Source organism: Cimex lectularius, unplaced genomic scaffold (genome assembly GCF_000648675.2).
Source record: "Cimex lectularius strain Harlan isolate CLEC.00 unplaced genomic scaffold, Clec_2.1 scaffold214, whole genome shotgun sequence".
Taxonomy (NCBI): Eukaryota; Metazoa; Arthropoda; class Insecta; order Hemiptera; family Cimicidae; genus Cimex; species Cimex lectularius.
In genome coordinates, this window is record NW_019392963.1 from 142,848 (window position 1) to 163,206 (window position 20,359).

Sequence of the window (20,359 nt, forward strand, 5' to 3'; positions counted from 1 at the left end):
TAGGTACCTTGTTGACTTTTTTTTGTTCTCTTGTGAACATCTTAACAAGCAATTAACACACGATAAGGAAACCAAAACATAACCTTAAAACGAATTATAAAATAACACACCTGAACACCAGCTAGAAGACTAAAGACAACATCCTTGCTAATTCAATTAATTAAGGTTTTTAGTTGAGATAAAAAAGTCAGGGTCATGAGCGGGATTCGAACCCACGACCTTCGGCTTGATACTACCACTTGATCTATCGTGACTTCGATCCGCTCGGGCACTAACTTCCCATCTCAACCCCACCGTTTTGAATTTTCCCTCCTTTTTGCCATTTTTATCTCAACTAAAAACCTTAATTAATAAAATGGTATTAATTGGTCAAGTGGACCACGAAAAATAGTGAATCCTTGCTAATGTTGAGTAATACGATTTGATTGATTTTTATTGTTATTACTGTTTGAACATGGTGAGATGCTGTCTGGTGTGACGTAAGTTTTAGAAAAACATTTTCTTTATCGTGCCAACGTTTCGATCTTTATTGAGATCATCTTCAGGGCTCAAAATGTGTGCTTTCTTTGTAGATGTGTCACGGTTGTGAGTCGTGTTAGCTATTTATTTTTATTATTGGTTGCAGAGAATTATCGGAAAACCCCAAGTTTGAGGTAAAGTGGTCATACATCAGGAATAATAAATTTAACAGCGAAATATTTCGACATAGTTTTTCGTACTTTGATAATTTTGGTACGCCTATCCTCGCTGTGTTAACGGAACATTGTTTCGACGGAATAGCAGCTCGCTCTGATTGCCATTTTCCACCCGATGGAACTTTGTTAAAAAAGTACTAGCTTATATTCACTTTGGTGTCAGAGGTGAATCTAAACTAGAAGCGTCGGTGGAAGCATAGGTTGTTATCCTCGAGGAAAAGGTCTTTCTTCAAAGTAGGTACAAAGCCTGTTGCACTGTAGCCATCACAATAGGACTAGTGCTGACTACGGGTTGTAGCTCAATATCAGCTTTAAACTTTTCATTATCTTCCATACCCTTGGTAATATCTTCTAAGTTGTATTTATTGAATTGTTTTTCTTCCTGTTATTACCAACCTTTTCCTTGTCGGGCATTCTCAGCAGCAAATAATTAGCCACAACAATTAGCCTTTTGCCACTTCCAATATTTTCATGTGCCTATCGCGGGTCAAGAATCCCCTGTTAACACACATGAATTTTTTCTGCCTCGTTTCAGCAGGTCTGTTGTTAATTAAGGCGAGACTTTCGCGACAAGACTTTTCCCTGCTTCTGTACTTGTTGTGTGATCCATCAGATATGAGCCTTTAAACTAACGTGGTACCACCCTCGCTGGGCTAGTTTGTCCGTCTCTTCATTCCCATGTTGTTCCGTTTTCATTTCCCCCAGTAAACTCACCCAGTACCAAGCCTTTTGGTTTGCTTACGACAAACCTCGAGTTTTACGGTGTCAAAGATAAATCAGTTATCTCCTATATTGGCTATGCATAGGCTTCGGTGCTCCGTTTGGTTTTTGAGCCACCCATGAACCAAAAAGCGGACTGCAGTGTGGCAGTCCTATCAGCCTGGTGCTCTTTCTTCTCTTCATAATTTGTTAATTATTTTTGAAGCTCCATAGGCAACGTTGTACCCTTTTTTATGTTTAAATCGTTCGGAAACGTGGTAATGCTTATTTACAAATCGCCCGATTAACCATTCAAACATATTATCAACAATCTATTTGATGCTTACCATTAAAAAAAGGCACCTCCTCCGTTGCTCGTTTTTTTTTCTCTTTTTTGTAGGCTCCCAGATACGCATATTTCCTGTGTATCTATTTCGAGGAATGGGACGAAGGAGTGAAGGTTGCTTTCGGAAAGGGCCGGACGACCGCTGAAACAAACATACAGGCTTAAACACCACTTCCGATCGGCTAACGAGGCCGAGCCGAAAAACCCTCATTCGAATTTTCCATCGGGTTATTTAAGTTTTTTCCTATATTGAAAATCACGGAGAAGGCCAATTTAAAAGAAAGCAGCTCCCTCCATATTCTTCCATTATATGATTTATTTTATTGACACATCACTTCTATGATAATCTATACTTTTTCTTTCTAGGCATACATATTTTGGTAACGTTCGTCAAGGAATTAAGGGATTTAGATAAGCATTCAATATTGTACAAACACCACTCGAGTATTTCCAAAAGGAAGGTGGGCATAAATAACCTCGACGCTATTCTAAATTTTTACATGTACATATACAAATAGTATTAGATTATTGCCATTTTTTTTTATCGATAGCAGGTGAGGCGACAGCCTGATCATATCATCTTGGTCTGCCTATCCTCGCTGGTTTTATGGACCAACACAGCGTGGATAGGCGGACCAGGATGGAACTTGGTCAGGCACGTCTCGGCATATCGCCACTCAGACCCAACAATGAAGATGATGAAATTCTGAACGTTTCTAGCAGACCAACAAAGCGAGGGTAGGTGGACCAGGATGACTGGTAAGACCAGATTACAGATTTATCACCCGTAGACCATACAAGACCATACAGAGAAATTATAATTAAATTATCCCGCTGGTTTTAGTATGTTAGACGGCATATGGGTTACAAATGATAGAAGATTGCGAAATGCCGGAACGCGTCTGTCAAACCTACACAGCGAGGATAGGCGGACCAAGATGGAACGTCATTACATTTTCGTCGATTTCGCCGTTTTTTTAAGTATTGTTCAATGGAATATAAGTATGTTTGAAGGGTTATAACAAGATATATATAAGATCTGTTTGTTTTTCATTGTAACCCAATGTAAACAAACTACAAATTCAGTTAAAACATAAATTTGACGAGTTTCCAAGTTTCTTGGTTAGTTTATTTTCTTGGCTCTGTAAGTACTGGGAGATATAGCGCTTTCAGAAAAGTTCTCCCTACTAATGAGTTTTAAATACATATACTTTATTTTTCAAAGGTCAGTCACGAGTGTAAAAAGTATGATTGCTAAATAATTGATTCTTCGGTTACAAATGGTTTAAAAAAATTAGCCATTAAGTTGTCGCATCATCTATTAAAAAATAATGAAAGTAATAAAAACGAAACAAAAAAGACAATTTGATACAATTGAACATAAGAAAAAAGCAAGAAGCTTCTAAAAATCAAATTAATTGCTCAAAATGTCCACCCTATTAAAGAATACAAGCCTGACATAGTTTCCTGACAGGTTTCACTGCTCTCAAGAGTTCATCCTGCTTCTCTTCTCTCATAAGAGACTGGATACCTGAATCCTTTCTATGAGATAGTTATTGGTCGTGACAGGTACAGAATAGACTCTAATTTTAACAGTTCCCCCCATATGTAGAAGTCCGTTGGGATGAAATCTGGTCTATGAGCTGACCATTGAACTGGGCCATTATTTCATATCGCTTTCATTATTTTTTAATGGAAGATTCAACATCTTAATGCCTAATTTTTTTAGTGATAACTGATTTTTGTAAGAGCAGGTATTTAAAGGACATTAGTAGGGTCAACGTTTCTGTAAATGCCATATCTCTCAATATTAGTACAGAACCAAGAAAATATTAAACCTTAGTCAATAACTTTGTCAATTCGTAAAAGTTTATCTTCGAACTGATTCAGTACAATTTTTTCTGAAGATTACAATATAACACTAATGAAACTTATAGGATTATGCTCTTTTCATTATTATTCAGAAATCGTAAGATGCGGTCTGGTGTGATGTAGGTTTCAGAAAAACATTTTCTTTATCGTGCCAACGTTTCGATCTTTATTGAGATCATCTTCAGGGCTCAAAGTGTTTGTCTTCTGTGTAATTGTGCCATTCTTGCGTGTCGTCGGCACTCTCAACACGACACGCAAGAATGGCACAATTACACACACGACAAACACTTTGAGCCCTGAAGATGATCTCAATAAAGATCGAAACGTTGGCACGATAAAGAAAATGTTTTTCTGAAACCTACATCACACCAGACCGCATCACACGATTTCTGAATAATTATCGATTAACGGTCACTAATCACCTCACAACTCTTTTCATTATTGTAATCAACTTTATGGTAAGATCTATATTTTATGAGATAGAAGGGGTTTTAAGGAAAAAAGTTGTGACAGGTTGAAACAACACGAAAAGTGAAATATCTCGACATGTTCGAACTGCCTGTCTTGCATAAAGATGAAAACATTTGCTTATTTTAACCACTCTTCACCGGTGCTCAGAGCGATAGAGGCAGGGGAGATGGATTGACAAGCAATTTCTTGGCGTAGACACTGTTTTTTAACTGGCCCCAGAGAAAATAGTGTAGAGGTAAATCTGGCGACCGAGGAGTCCAATAAATCGGACCATGAGGTCCTGTCCACCTATTACGGAAGTGACGATTCAAATAACATCTCACCTGCAAAAGATTGTGTGCGCGGCATCCATCAAGCTGGATAATTATTCTTTGTCGCTGTTGCAGAGGAATATCATCTAATAGTGTTGGTAAAACCTCCCCCAAAAAACTGAGGCACTGAGCACTGTTTAAATGATTTTCGTAGAGGCCCAATTAATTTATTTCCGAGAAGTCCACACCAAACGTTGATATTGTGAACCACCTGATGATGACAAGAGTACGAAATTCTGGGATATTCCTCTAACCACGTTCGAAAATTCCAACACACGCTTAGTATGTCATCAGAGTGAACTTGGGTTCATCAGTCCATAGGATGTATGGAAGATCGATTTCTTCAGCCTCCCAAATCGACATTTGTGCAAGGAACTTTAGATGTCTGTCATAATCAGAGTCCCGAAGTCCCTGTACAAGATGAGAGCGTATCTGTTAAAATTGTAAGTCCGGAGTACAGACCGTATTTTTTGAAAAACCTAAAACCCTGCCAACATTTCGGAGAGAGGAATTCGCATTTTAGCGAACATACCGTAAAATTCTTTTAAAAAAGCTTCCCGTTGAAATTAACACTGCCGGTTTCTTGGTAATGGAACAGCAACCCAATGCTGATCTTTATCTCCTTATATTGCAAGCAACACGAATAAACGTTTTGGGGTTTCTTTGGACGATCAGGAAATTTCTTGGATTACAACTGGACTGCACGACACGAAATACCACCTCTATCAATAAAACAGTCGTACATAATATATTCGCTGTTGATCGAAATAATGTGCTCTTCGGTTCATTTTGGAATACTGAATATAACGAATAGGAATAGGTACTATTGTAAAATGTATTTATTTCCAGGAATTAACATTTGCTCTCATAATGCGAGTTTGACAAATAATGACAGAAGGTAAACAATAATTAGTTCCCCTCTAATGGCATACTAAACGTACGTTGGAATTTTCGAACGTGGGCAGAAGAAAATCGGAGAATTTCGTACTCTTGTCATCATCAGATGGTTCACAGTATCAACGTTTGGTGTGGACTTCTCGGAAATAAATTAATTGGGCCTCTACGAAAATATAAATGGTGCTCAGTTTCTCAATTTTATGAGGGAGGTTTCACCTATTAGATGATATTCCTCTGCAACAACGACAAAGAATGATTCTCCAGCTTGATGGATCACACCGCACACAATCCTTTGCAGGTGAGACATTATTTGATTCGTCACTTCCGTGATAGGTGGACAGGACCTCATGGCCAGATTTATTGGTCTTCTCGGTCGCCTGATTTAACTCCGCACTATTTTCTGTGGGGCCATTTAAAAAAAACAGTGTCTATGTCAATCATAACCCAGCAACCTCAGTTGAAGAACTGCGGCAAGAATAGAAAATGCATGTCAATGAATCTCCCCTGACTCTATCGCTCTGAGGACCGGTAAAGAGTGGTTAAAAAGGGAAAATCCTCGCGTATTTTCGCAAGGCAGGCAGTTCGAACATGAAACGTGATTAATAAATAGCGAACCAAATGACTGTTTTTTCCAAAACTTTTTACCATAACTTTGTCATCTTTGACCAATTTAAAATCCGATTGCACCATTGTTTTCAGCATAAAAAACGTTTAAAATTAGGTGTCAGGATGTATAGGCTTATGTTTGAAATTTTGAAATGAAAATTGTTGAATTGGGCCTCCGTATCCTGTCTAGATTATTATATAATTTTTCTCCCAAAAAGGTAAAAATTTGAAACTAGACTAAAAATATTAAACACTCAATTTTTTGATAGCGTCATTGGTTCAACAGAAATTCAGCCGGGCCATCTAAAAAGGACACCTGGTATTGTTTTGTAAAAACTGCGTATGTCCGTAAAAACAACAGGCTAAAAGAGTATCTTGAGTGCTAACAGTTGAAAATCCGATAAATCCGATAGAAACAACAATTGTTAGCAGAATGTCGAATTGTTTTGCTTCGAGGGAAAATGGGATGTGGTAAATTTAGAGATAAACTACGAGAACCTACGACCCCAAGTGAGAAAATTTCATTTTAATTCCAGAAATTCTTCCGATTCCTCCTAGATGTTCTTGTTCGGTAAGCGGTTGACGTTTATGAATGTAGCGAGAGGGCAAATTGGAGATTCCTCCCAAGTCTTTGAGTTGTAAATTGCCATTAAACGCTTAATTATATGAGGGAAGAGAGGGCGTATTTTTAGTGGCCTAGGGTCGGCCCTAGGGGAGTGACGGAGAAATTGGTGAGTGGGCTTTATTCCGAGTTTATGGTCAACGGCATTGCAACCAATATCTGATCCCCTCGCCATTTGCCCTTGCCGACCGACCATTCGGCTAAAACAAAAATAGTCCTCCTCTCCCCATACTCGATTAACTACGATTAGTTTTTTCCTAAACCCCGAATTGGATTCCGACCGAGAGGCAAACAAATAAGAAGACAATTTGTTTTACGGAAGACGTTTCCGTCGACCTCAACCTTGCCGTAAATTCAAGAATTTTAATAGTTGCTTATTAAACACAGGATAGTTCCTTTAATAGTTGTAACTTTCAAGCCGTCGAGAAACACTATCATTTTATGAATACATTATTACTCATTCACTTACAATATTGAAACTTACTGAATTGAGCGAGACCTACCATCAATATAAATTAATGATGATAATACACGGGCTTGGGCTTTTCCCCAAGCACTATAGCTTATTGAACTTTTCCCAGTTCCTTAGTTCAGTTCAAATGATTCGATCCTTCTTTTAAAAAGTAAAAAGTCATTGACTGTTGCTATAATTTTTTTCCCAGGGTCTTCTTGATACCCTAGATTATGTCTCCGTTGAGCGCTTGCTTCGCAATTGAAGGTATATTGGTGGCAGCTTCTCCCTCCTCATTGAATAGTCCATAAATTGGTTCATCGTTGAATATTTCCTGTTCTGTAGTTTTCTCAGTTGATATATCCTTATTAGTCCCCTGTGTTTACCTGTTTTGCGCTAGCAATGTTCTAGTTTTGACGACGGTTGACGATAAATTTTGGTGTCTGCCACATCCAGTTTGTCCAATAAATAATTGCTCATTCTGAAATAGTTCTGAACGTCCTTGTCTCCTGGCCATGTCCAAAATTATGTTTTTCCAGGTTTTGTAAATTTTGGATGCATTCGACTAGTTTGGGGGTAACATTTTGAGGTGCTAATGCTTTTTAGAGCCGTTTGGCTGTCTGATCTTACGAGGATTTTGACTGTGCTTGAATATGTGCCCTTACAGCCGTCAAGACGTTTTTTCCAATGTATTTTAGAAAGGTTAGCACAGTTTGAGTCAATGCGCCTAATATTATTAATTCGAGTTCCCCCAAAACACTGCGATCTTTTGACTTAGTTTAGTTCAATTGATTCGATCCTTCTTTTACAAAGTAGAAAGTTTCCTTTCCCCGGGTCTTTTTGGTAACGTTCTTGGATTGCCTTTTCTTGTCAGTTTAAATTTCGATCCTTCATCTGCTGAATATATGAAGAAGACCTCCGTTTTTCAACCTGTCAAAATCCAGATTCATTTATCACGACAAAAATATGGATTTTTATAACAATACAAAGATTTCTTTGTAGGTTTGAGCAATGGAGATATATATCATCCATGGACTTCTCGCACTGAAATCACAACATACATATACAAACATAACCGAAAAAGACGGCCCTGGCCAATGGAAAGATGCGTATTTTAACTACGACCGTACGTGCCAGCTTGATATGCCTACGCCTATTTTCCAGATATCCAATTGGTTAACATTCGTTCCAGAATGTAAAACCCTTCTTAACACGAAACGGTTGTGAAAAGCGCACTTCCCGTTGTTTAACAACAGAGTTCCGTGATATTTATAGGTTACGTCACATGGATTTTCGAGTGTTTGCCAAAACTGATAATTTGGCGTCTACGAGCATAGTTATCTCCACTATATTTTGTTTACATGTTTTCAGGCTTTTGTTTTTTCACCGAACCCGAAAATCCAGCATATTTGCGCGTTAGGCGAATATAACCCTAACCGACCGTTGCCCTAACCTTAACACAACCTAACGTAACCAATCCCTAACATTAAAACCCTAATCCTACCTAACCTAAACATTGCTGTTTTAGGTTATACTCACCCAAAGGTATGAGTTTTGGGAAAAGGCGTTACACGAATTTGATATTTCGAGTCCTCGAATTTTCGCACTGAAATCACAAGCATACCTGAAATCGGTTCTCGTCAACGCAAAGATGTGTATTTCAACAACGAACGTCACAAGCCAGCTTGACATTTCGTCCACTACTACTTTCCAGACCTGCCTCAAACTGCTTAACAGTTGTTTCAGAGAGTAAGGCCATTCTTAATACGAGAAGGTCGAGAAAAGTGCACTTTCCGATATTTAACAACAGAGATCCTTGATATTTAGAGGGAACGTACGATTATAACCCTAACCAAAACCTAACAACCTAATACTAAAACCCTAACCCTACCAAAATAACCTAAACCGCTAAAATTTGTAGCTTGAATACATATGTTTTTTGCGAAAAGGCCGTACACGAGTTTAATATTTTGAGGTCGTGACTAATTAATCAAGTTTTCCATTGAATCCACTTACGATGAAAACCTTAGAAAATGAAACTTGTTATCATATCGTCGTTTATAGGCGGAAATTTTGTAAACATATACTCTCGAATATATCGATCCACCGATACCTGCGAAACAAATAAAAATTACTCGGGCAGTTTGAGTTGACCCATTGACTCACTCACTCACTCACTCACTCACTCACTCACTCACTCACTCACTCACTCACTCACTCACTCACTCACTCACTCACTCACTNTCTCTCTCTCTCTCTCTCTCTCTCTCTCTCTCTCTCTCTCTCTCTCTCTCCCCCTTTCTCGTCGCTGGCTGACTGGCTGACTCATTCACTCACTTACTCGTTGTTTCTCTCTCTCTCCCTCTCTCCCTCCCTCCCTCCCTCACTCTCTCTCCCCCTCTCTCACTCACTCTCGCTGACTGACTGACTAATTCACCTCCCTCATTCTCTCTTTCTTTCTCGCTAACTGACTGGCTGACTCATTCACTCATTCACTCACTGTCTCTTTTTCACTGACTGATTGGGGGCGGTTTGAGTGTTAACTGTGCATAGGAAGTAAAATGACGAGGTCACTCTCAGACGAATTCAAAAAAAGGTTAGTCCCGGCGAGACAGGAAGAGTTAATTTGACCGGGGTGAAGGCGGAGCAACCCCCAGCCGGCTCATTAAATCAAGTTGATTGCGATTAGCCAGATATGGTGAACTATGGGGGAGAGCGGATGGAGTTGAAGCCCTCGACTCAATTACACAAAAAGACAAGTTTGTCTTTTCAAATTTTTTTATCTTGTCCTCTCACCCCCTTCCCGGATAAAAAGTTATCTATGGATCGCCTCTTGGAGGAGAAAACCGTGCGGTCGGAATAAGTTGTTATTATATATTTTATCGATAAAAATTCACTCGAGAGTTATTTTATTATACAATCGATGTTAAATGCGTATGGTTGGTTCTTGCGACGACCACGTTTAAATTAAGACTCAACAGCGACTGCCTCGTTTGTTTACAACCGCTATTTTTATAGATGCGGTTAAGACAATTTACCGGGTCGATTATTCCACTTCACCATTCCATAAAACTCACATATTCCACCTGGTCTCTGGGGCGAGGAAGGTTGGCTATTTTTTAATAGATTTTCAGTCCACCGTACCACGTCTTCCTCATTAATTATCGTTCCAAGAATAACGGCAAAAGAACCAGGATCACGATGCTGTTTGTTTATCGGACCGGATCGAAAAATGTTGTATTTTTAACTTTTAATATACCGATTGATGTTTAAAATTTATTTTTTATACTTAACGGTTATTTTTATTTTCTGTGCTGTTAATACTCTATTGTCGACGATATGTAAAAATTGTCAACTGCCGTAGAAAAAACTACGTGTAAAATATTTGGTCGTTGTATATAGCCTATAAATAAAATATAATTATAGTACTTACATAATAATTTCCCATAATTAATGCTAGGCGCATGTAGTTAATTTGCATTTTGTAATTACTATGCATTAGAAACAACTGTAGAGTTGAATAATTAAATAGTCGCTTGTACAGTAGAGTAAACAATGTGTTGCTTTAATGCAATAATGATACAGTCGAGAAAACTCAATTTTTCAGCACTACTGATGATGGATTTGGCGTTTGACCTTTTCTTGGGGACTGCGATAACTATAACACAAGTGCGATTCTTTCTATAGTTGTGACATTTGGTGTCTTTTTTATTTACTTGCCTGGGTGAAAATGATTCGGCCAAGTCGGATTGGGTGGTTTTCATTCACCGCATTACTGGACATTTGCAATTTAACATAATGTAGGCAAAGTTTAATTTTCGAAGAAAAAGCCGTTTACCATGTAAAATGCTCTAAGCGTTCGTAAATTTATCTTTTTCTGTCCCATCTTCTGTGAACCTAATTCGGCCAAACTTACGAAATAGTGCCGTACAACTAAGAACTTTAAGATGCAAGCAGATGCTCTTACTGAGGCGTACCGAAAATAGCACAGGCGTTGACCCCCCCGATTAGCGAGATTTTCTTCAAGATGCCTCGCAGATTGGTCGATCAGGTTTGATGAAAAATGGCAAAATTGTTGAAAAGTTGGCCGTAAATCTATCACTCACTGACCAACTCACTCACTTTCTCTTTCTCACTCACGCCCTCTCACACTACACTCTCTTACTCATTCTCTCTTTGTCACTCATACACTCACTCATTCACTCTCCCTTACTCACTCTCTTTCCCACTCACCCCTCCCTCTCTCACTCACTCTCTTTTTCTCACTCGGCGGTAAAGAGTAATTAGATAACAGACCAATACAGGTCGGCGTCTCACAAGGGAACATTCTTGGTCACTTCCTTTATACCAACTACTGACTACTCTAGACACCGCAATTCAAGAGGGACCGCGGTGGCCACGGTAGTGGTTCTGGGTCGAATCTCGTCAGAGCCCTTGGCTTTTTAATTGAACGGGTAGTTGGACCTGTATAACAAGAACGACTTCAGTCTTTTGCTTTTTACATCCCAATTCCATTTACCAAGATGATACCATAATTTTGTCTTCTAATACTATCCAAGCAACCCCCAAAACCAAAAACAAATTGAGCTTGATGTAAAAAAGGTTTAGGATTAGACTGAGAGAAAATGTACACAGTGTACAAATACACTGAAACAAAAAGACTTGCCCTTAACTATACATAAACAACAAGGCGCTTCCACTCAAATCAGCTGCTTTCAGATATTTAGGACTACACCTAGCATCAGAATGACGTGGAAACTTCGCACAAGACCTAAGAATCAACTTAACCGGAAATTTGGACAACTACGAGGGAGTGAAATATTTTTTGACCGTCAAAACTCAACGCACAAGAGATTACTACGACCACTTTGGACAAACAAAGTGGAACTGAGGGGGTTCACATGGTCATCCAATCCTCCCGGTCGAAAGTTGTCAAAGCTCCTTACTGCGCCACTAACTATTCACATCGAACTCAACATTCCTTTTTTCAACGAGCTGATCCGATCCTATTTCCAAAAATTCCACAAAAAGCTCTAGATCCACATTCACTCTCCCGAGAACCCACCATGTCGGGACCTCCTCGCCACTTAATCAAATTGATTGGATTATTCAATCCAAGCTTGGATAGTATTTGGATATAGAGTAGCGAGTAGTTGGTTTAAAGAATGGGTCCAACAATGTTTCCGTGCGGGACGGCGGCCTTTATTGGTTTGTTATCTAAGCACTCTCTGCTGCATCTCACTCTGAAGTAGCGTTTATGCTACTAATTTTTGGTTTATACTTTACAGGCGAAAACCTAACACTGAACATGAATAAATGCGATTGGCATCGTCCAACGAGAAACGGTGATATTTTCGCATATTGTCGAATGTTGTGCGCGTTTGGTCGAAAGAGGGGTGGCCGTCTTTGCGTTCACCGGAAGGAGTCGGCAGTAAAACAGGCGGCTCGATGAAGGGATGAGGAAGTAAAAATAAATTGAACAAGAGAGTATTGGAGTCTCGGTTACGGCCAACCGTAAAACTGTCATTTCATCGGAACGGACATCGCTGTAAGCTCGGGGTCAATCCTGAGCTGACAATCAATTCCCCTCCTCGGAAATTCCCGCGCGAATAAATGAGATTACGTTTTACTGCTTTTATTCTCACCGTTTACACCCCTATCAAACGACGTTTTATGGGACGATTATCCTCGCCGTTGTTAAGGCCGTCCAAACTTTCTCTGGGGAATTTAATAAAGCACCCTGAAGGCTTTATTACCCTTAAAATCAGTACTAAAGCCAAAAGAGGGAAAATGGTCGAAACAGTTCCCCCGAAAGAAATATCGCGGCTGTTATTCGACCCGGCAGAAACGTGGGAGCGTGCATATGAAACGTGATTCAAACATAGTTTATAGTTTGTACTATGATAAGAAAAATATTATTCTGAAACTGTCTCATTGGCCAAGAAATTAGTCTGCCTTACCATTGCCAGGCTAATAAGCGTGTTTCAGAAGGGTTTTTAATAAGTAAAAAACAAGCAAGCTAAAGAATTGTTCATTGTGGCCAATTCGAAATTGTGGCCAGCTCTTGCCTCAAACTTGTGACAGATCCTTTTCAAATAGACCTCTGATTTCAAATGCAAGGGACTCATTCTTTCTTCTCTTTCTCACTCTATCTTCTTTTTCTTTCTCGCACACTTTCCTTCACTCACCACCTCTCACTTTATGATGAATAGTTAAATGGAAGTGGCTCTAAACGTGATAAATTTTCAAAACTTTTTACTCTTTTCCTCTCTAAGCTTGGGCAACTCATAATTACGTGTTCCATTGTCTCCTCGTCCTCGTACCTAATCGCATATCGGCTATCTTCCAGTTCAATTTTATGGAGATACTCAGAGCGTGGTTAGAACGTAGTTTGCAGATGTTTTTGCAAAGTGTTTTTGACAATCTAACTACTTGATACCACGGTAATGTCGGTATTTTTGGCTGAATAATTTTATAAAATTTACCCTTTGGGGACTCAGAGTGCCTAATCTGCCATGCGTCTCTATGTTGCTTTTTATTTTCAATTAAAGCATCTGAGATCGCCATTTTAAAGTCGATCGCCTCTGACCATTCATTCTTTTCTTTTTCTTTCTCGCACACTCTCCCTCATCCGCTATTTTTCACTCTCTCACCCTCTCTCGCTCACTCACATTCTGTCTCTCTCTCTCTTTCTCTCTCCCTGTTTTCTTTTTCTCTATCACACACTCTCCATCATTCACTATCTCTCACACATTCACTCACCCTCTATCGCTCACTCACTTGTTTCTCTCACACACTCTTCCTCATCCATTATCTCTCCCTCTCTTATTCCCTCTCACTCTCTCTCCCCCCTCTCTCTATTCCTCCTCCAATAAATGTTTCATTTGTTTCCTTCAAAATTAAAATTCCCATTTCTTCAATTTTTTTCCAGTTCGTATTACTGGAATGTTCAGAGTACCGAAGTTCGGATTAAGGGAAGAGCACTGTAATTGTGAGTAAATAAAGGTCGCACAGTCATTTAACGCGGGTTACAAAAATTTCAAGCCGAATGAACTTGAAGTACTTAGGAAATCTGCTCTTACAGCGTGGATAAGAAAATTTCTATTGAAATATTTCCGCGTTGTATTCGGGGTAATGAACCTGAAATGTGGTAATGACCCATTATCCTGGTGTTTCTATATCTCCCTGGGTTTGATGATTGTACATTGACTGAACAATTTTGCAAAATGCTTGAATTAATTTCGGATCCGCGGTAGGGCTGGTATACATTTAATTGTTAAATAAGAACAAAAGATTCCGGATTCAACATTTATTAAGTCTTTACAAATTATAGTAATAGATGCCGGCACTTTAATCTAATTTAACAATATTCTTTATAACTAAATTTCATTTACATATGAATTTATTATCTTATAAATAATCAAGAGTTTAAGTTCCAAAATATTTGAGTTCACTTCTTGGCGAAGAATTTAATTATCAAATCCGTAGATGCGGCAGGCGGGCAAAAACAATAATAAAAAGAGCAATCTCGAGCACAACGTATCAGCACGAGATTGTTACCTGATGTCTAGTTAACGTCAGCGGATATATAGCCTCTCTTATGATTCATGCGGCGGTTAAGTAAAGTGCCTTCACGATGGCGGATTTTGTCTAAGGCAGACGACACGACGGGTTTGGTAATTTTCTGGTTATCCAAACTGAACACCGGACTGACACTTCGTAAAACAAGAGGTTTTCGTTCACGCATGCGCACAAAGAACGCGGTGTTGACACTATTAAAGTTGTTCAGAGACTGTCACAAACATCTGATCGCAGACCAGAGGACTACAAAACAAAAGAACTCAAACCCATGGCATCTAAATAATTATTTTAATATTGTTGGCCACAACATACCGCCCACCAAATTTAATGATTAAATTCTAGAGTCATTATCGTCTCCTTTTGGGCACAAAGGCGACAATTTAACCACTGGACAAATAAATTTACGTTCTGCACTTTGACCATGCGAATTTGACCATCCTTTCCTGGCATACATTGTTGAATTCGTCCAATGGGCCATTGTAGCGGGGATACACTGTTTTCGCGAGGAAGGACTAATGTTACTTCTTTAACGTTACACTTCTGGCCGGACCATTTACTCCGCGTTGAAGATGATTTAAGTGATCCGGCCGCCATCTTTTCCAGATATCCTGAATGCATCTCTGGAGATATTGCCAGGGGAATAAACGGTTGAGGGGGAGCTCAGTATTGTCCTCCTGTAACTTCGATACCGGAGGGGCTCCAATGATGAAATGTCCTGGAGTGAGTATGTCCAAATCTTCTGGTGAAGAAGATATACGAAAGAGTAAATATACAATGTGGTAGTAATCAATGAGTAGCGCGACAAGCCGTGTCTTACCAGGAAGTAGGATGGGATGCCGAGTATTATATGACAGTGGTGCATGTTCTATTCGACCGCCCACCCTGAGGACACCCCGCTCATATTTGAATGGCGCTAAATTCATTTGGCGTGGTATGTGTGGAAAAAGGCAGCGGGGACTTTTTGCAGTCTTAAGTTGGCCACAACAATGATTATGTCGGAAGACTAGGAAGTGGGGTTCCCCAAGCACTACATCCTTCGGGCTTATTGTACTTTCCTTGTTCCTCAGTTCAGTGCAATCGACTCGATCCTTCTTTTAAGAAGTATTAGGTCATTGCTGCAATTCTTTTCCTTGGATCTTCTAGATATCCTAAGTCTATCTCAATTTAGCGGTTGCTTCGCATTCGAAGATAATACAGGTTGCATAACCTACAAATCGAGTTAAGCATTGATAACATGTAATTCAGGTTGAAAAACCGAGGTGTACTTACCTAATTTTAATCTTTCCTAATTCCTTAGTACTATTGCTTGCACAGAATGCACCTGATCCAGATAACTTATTTGTTTTGGAGCCATCTGTATACCATTTCATTGTATTCAATTTTATACATCTATTCTAATGTAATTAATGATGTTGTTTTCATTGATATATAGGTTTGTCGGTCTTTGTATGCTATTATATTTCTGGATAGCTTGGGATTGTTGAGCTTTGGTCCACCAATTTGTTATGAGTACTGACACGGAATAAATCGCCTTGATTAAATATGTAATATAATCAAAGAAAGGGTAAAGTAAAGTCGTTTCTTTCATACAGAAGGGCTTCTTCCAACTACCTAACGGGAGTTGCGGACGAGGGGTCAAACTGCATACTGGTGTAAACGGGGGTCGAGGTAGAATAATGCTTACAAAAGTGTTCTCGGAAGTAGGCTTTTTTGATTAGTTCTCATATATACAATATGACACGCAAACTCATGTCTGAAGATGGTGGAATGCTGTAATGCGCCCGGTAGATCGTAACAGCGAGGATGGGCAGATCAAAGTTCAGATGGTTTATTTCCGATCGTCCTGGTATGGATCCTCGCCATGTTATCAGGGCGGGCACGATTGACGAAAAAAAATAACGACAGCCTGTTAAATTTTTTTTAGCTCGATGTGGTTTTAGTGCGATTTGTAATGTATGGTAGTTATAAGAATACTATGAAGCGGGGTTTGTGCTCCCCAGGTACTGCAGCCTTCTGGCTTAATGTACCTTCCTAATTACTTAGTTCAGTGCACTCGACTCAATCCTTCTTCTCAGAAATTTTAGGTCATTGACTGTCACGCTACAATTTCATTCCCTGAGTTTTTATTTGAATCCTAGGTCCTAGATTGAACTGTTGCTTCGCATTCGAAGATGATATAGGTGTCTGTTTCCTCCTCCTCATTACATAATCTGCAGATGGGATCATCGTTGTACATGCCGATGTTGTGTAGATTTTTTTTCTCAGATGCCAGTGACCGGTTAGTAGTCCTACCACTCCTCTGAGTTTAGTCCTCTCCAAACGCAGCAGAGGTTTTGCCAGTCTTGGTGAGGGTTGTTTCATTATAAGATTACTGTGTCTAGCGCTGCTAGAATTTATTCACTTCTCCTTTTGATTTGTTCGGATCCATTCTGCGATGGAGGATTCTATATTTGTTTTTGTTATCCCAAGTATAGGGGAGGTCTATGTATCTCTTCTCTATTATCTCCTCTGGCCAGTCTATCTGCTTTCTCGTTACCCAAAATTCCTGTGTGCCCTGGAACCCAAGATAGGTTGTTGTGCTTCCCCAGGTTTTGGCAATTTTGGATGCATTCACTGACCAATTTTGGTGTGATTTTTTTACATGCTAATGCTTTAATGGCTGCTTGACTATCAGATCTTATGAGGATTTTTTTGCCAGTGTAACCTCTTTTAAGATTTTCCAGGGCACTAGCGTTGATGGTATGTATTTCTGCTTGAAAGACCGAAGTGTATACCCTAATGAGTTTGATTGCTCATGTTTTGGGCTTGTACAGAAAATGCTCGATCCGGTACCTTCGTTTGTTTTGGAGCCATCTGTATACTATATCATTGTATATGATATTCTCCTGTGTTCTTCCACTTCTTTATAGTCCGTTGAGACATTACAGGATGTTGTAAAGAATGTTTCCGGGATCATGTAATCAGTCCCCATTTCTAAGAATTATGGTTATGCACCCGAATTGTTTATTTCCTATCCAATTTGATTGTTTTTGGAACCTAAATGAGCTTTTTCTAGCCTTTCTTTGTATAAATATTTCCAGTGGAGGTGCCCCTGTGAAGCATAGGTTTGCTAGTCTTTGTATGCTGCCTAATGTTTGGGTAGCTACTTTTTGTTGAGCTTCGGTCCACCAGATTGGATTTGTAATATAGTCTAAAGGGAAATTGTTAGTAATTTTCAGGCTCTCCTCAATAAGCACGTGTTGTATTCCGCCAAGGCGGGATTTCTGAGCCGGAGAACCAGGACGATCGAAAAGGGCCAAAATATCTCAGCAGGTACCTGGGATTTCAAGATCAACTTCTTTTCCAAGTGTAAGATAAGCATAAGAATTGACCCAAAGGTATTATTTGCACCGTACAAATACCCAAGGGCAGAAGAAAGGGCGTCGGACGCGGCTCCTAGGTCAGTTCGTCCCCTGCATGATTATGAAATAAACATTGTCCCACTTCTCCGTGTTTTAGTTCAACATAACGAATTAAAATGAGAAATCATTATTCACTAGAACGTAGAAGGTTGAATAAATTCAAGTAATAACGCGGTGGATATTGTCAGCAGAACCTTCGGTATTGTTCAGCCTGTCGACGGGTCTTCAAAAATGTTTACACCGGCTGCCCTGTAACGTCTCGACCGGGTAACGATAACGGGACCACCCACATAATCAAGTCTACGCCGTCGGACACCTTTGATCATTTCTGATGCCGCTCATCATAAAAGTTGACGGTTTTTATTTTTGAAAAATCTCACGAACAGCTGGAACTCACAAAATATTCCCAACATTTATAATTTAAAAGCTTACGTTTTATGCTAAAGATTAAAGGTTAAAAAGAGTCTGCCTCTTTACGACCTTGCGCACCCCGACCAATATTGGTCTATTGTACAATCTATTGTTTTGGACACTTCGTTAAGCTTAAGGCTTTTTACGAAATCCCCAACCGTTGTAAAGGGCTCCCTCTTCTTACAGGCCTTGGCTTTTTCTCTCCCAGGTTTGGGTATTTTCAGCCATTCATCTTCTTTCTTCTCCTTCTGAGAGCCTCCGAAGTCTGCAGCGCAGCTAGCAGTCCTGGTATAATTCTAGTTCTAACACCTCCAAGGTTTAGTATTTCTGCGTTGGTCCTTATTGAACCTTTTCGCATACTTCTCCTCGAATGCATTCCCATTGAAACGAGGTCTTTCTGTTAACCCAATCGTTTTAGAATAATACCGCGGCTCGTGGGAACAAGGACCAGCATAGTCACACTTCTAGCATTGATAGACTTGAACTGAAATTCTGAAGAGTACGTCAGCAACGGGTCTGGAAGAAGTACGATATTCTGCGGTATATTGCAGAGCCACTGGCTTATCTATTCAACCTTTCTACCTTCCTATCTTAGTGACGCCGATTGGTTCATAGTGACGCTGATGACTCGAGCTCATTCTTTCTGATTTACGCCGGACTGCTGAAATATTTGACACAGATTGGCATATGAATATATTCAGAAACTATTGTTTAAAACGACTGACCAAACTATAGATTCATTCTGTATAAATCAAAAGTAAAACCAAAGCTTTTGGTATGTGTTATTCACATACTAATAATAGAAGTTAATAATAACAATAAAAAAATAGACAGGGATAAAGGTTTTACACGATTTTTCGCAGACTATATGGTCATCAGTTGATTTTCAAGGAAAGTTCTTTAGGCATTTGGTTGCACTTCCACTATATCGTCTAATGTTAATGCTGCTTGGTAGAGATCGTGCATATGATAATGCGTTGGACATTGCTTACATTTCGGCATCGAAGATGTTTCTTTCCTCCATTGTTTGATGCAGCACGGGTAATCCATTATGGGATCATAAAATGCACTTCCTACTCCTTTGTTAACCATCTGCAAATGTTAAATGGTGTGCATGCGAATTTATCCTCCAATTATCAGAATAGGGTGTTGGTGATGTTAATGTCTACATTCATTGGAATGGTGGATACAGGGATAGGGATATAACAGGTGGACACAAGGCCTTCTGCACCTCAATGCAATAGATCTATTTATCTCCTCTATGTTATAAATCTCTGGCCAGTTTCAGGTTGTTAATCAACCACCATAGCTGCCAGCGGCTCCACAGTGTAGGATCTTGCGGTTTTTCCTCTCCTAGTTGCAGGAACTACACCTATGTATACATAAAACGTGTACTGCAGTCTCCTCTTCTATCAGCGCAGTGCATGTGCTTTCTTTTGAATACGATTAAATCATCGTGTAATGTTTCGGGTTGGAAACTGTGAATCACACTAGATTTGTAGTGGTTGAAGTTCTCTGTAGGCTTCGATTTTACTGTCACACTAAAGCTTAAACCGGTTGTACAGTCTCAACTGCTAGCAGCCTATTGTGTTTTTTTATGTAAATAATTCTTACTTCAGACAGCTGTTCATCAAAGTTTACACTTGAATAACTTACAATACCTTGATGTTATATCCTGCAGGCCATAAATACTGTCTGTGACCACCTACGTATATGAGCCAAATCTACTCATGAATGCAACGGTACACGTTCTTCCTACCAAACGTAAGACAAAAACAAAGGATTGTATTTGGCAAATGAAAACGAACCCACTAAAATGATCCTAAGTCAAATGTTAAAGGAAACATATCGCGGTTCTCAACAGAGCGAATCAAAACGCATCGCAAATTACGCCGATTAGCATAATATGTCCCTCCTCTCTTGTTCTCTTACAGTTCCTCGAAAATAATTAGTGAAACTCGCTGGGCGACACTCTTTTGACGGTCGTCGATTAGTT

At 39.5% G+C, this 20,359-nt stretch overlaps 1 protein-coding gene across 3 annotated transcripts in view; it reads left to right on the top strand.

The window, feature by feature from the left end:
• LOC106671088 (protein wingless-like) overlaps positions 1-20,359 on the top strand; it is a 72,698-nt gene that overhangs the window by 20,968 nt on the left and 31,371 nt on the right. The window contains exon 1 of one of the 3 annotated variants that reach the window (XM_024229503.1): positions 17,787-17,863. The exons of the other annotated variants lie outside the window; for them this stretch is intronic. The gene's annotated coding sequence lies outside the window, so the exon portion shown is untranslated. Of the gene's footprint in view, positions 1-17,786; positions 17,864-20,359 lie in introns of those variants that run through there. 3 annotated transcript variants of the gene reach the window in all.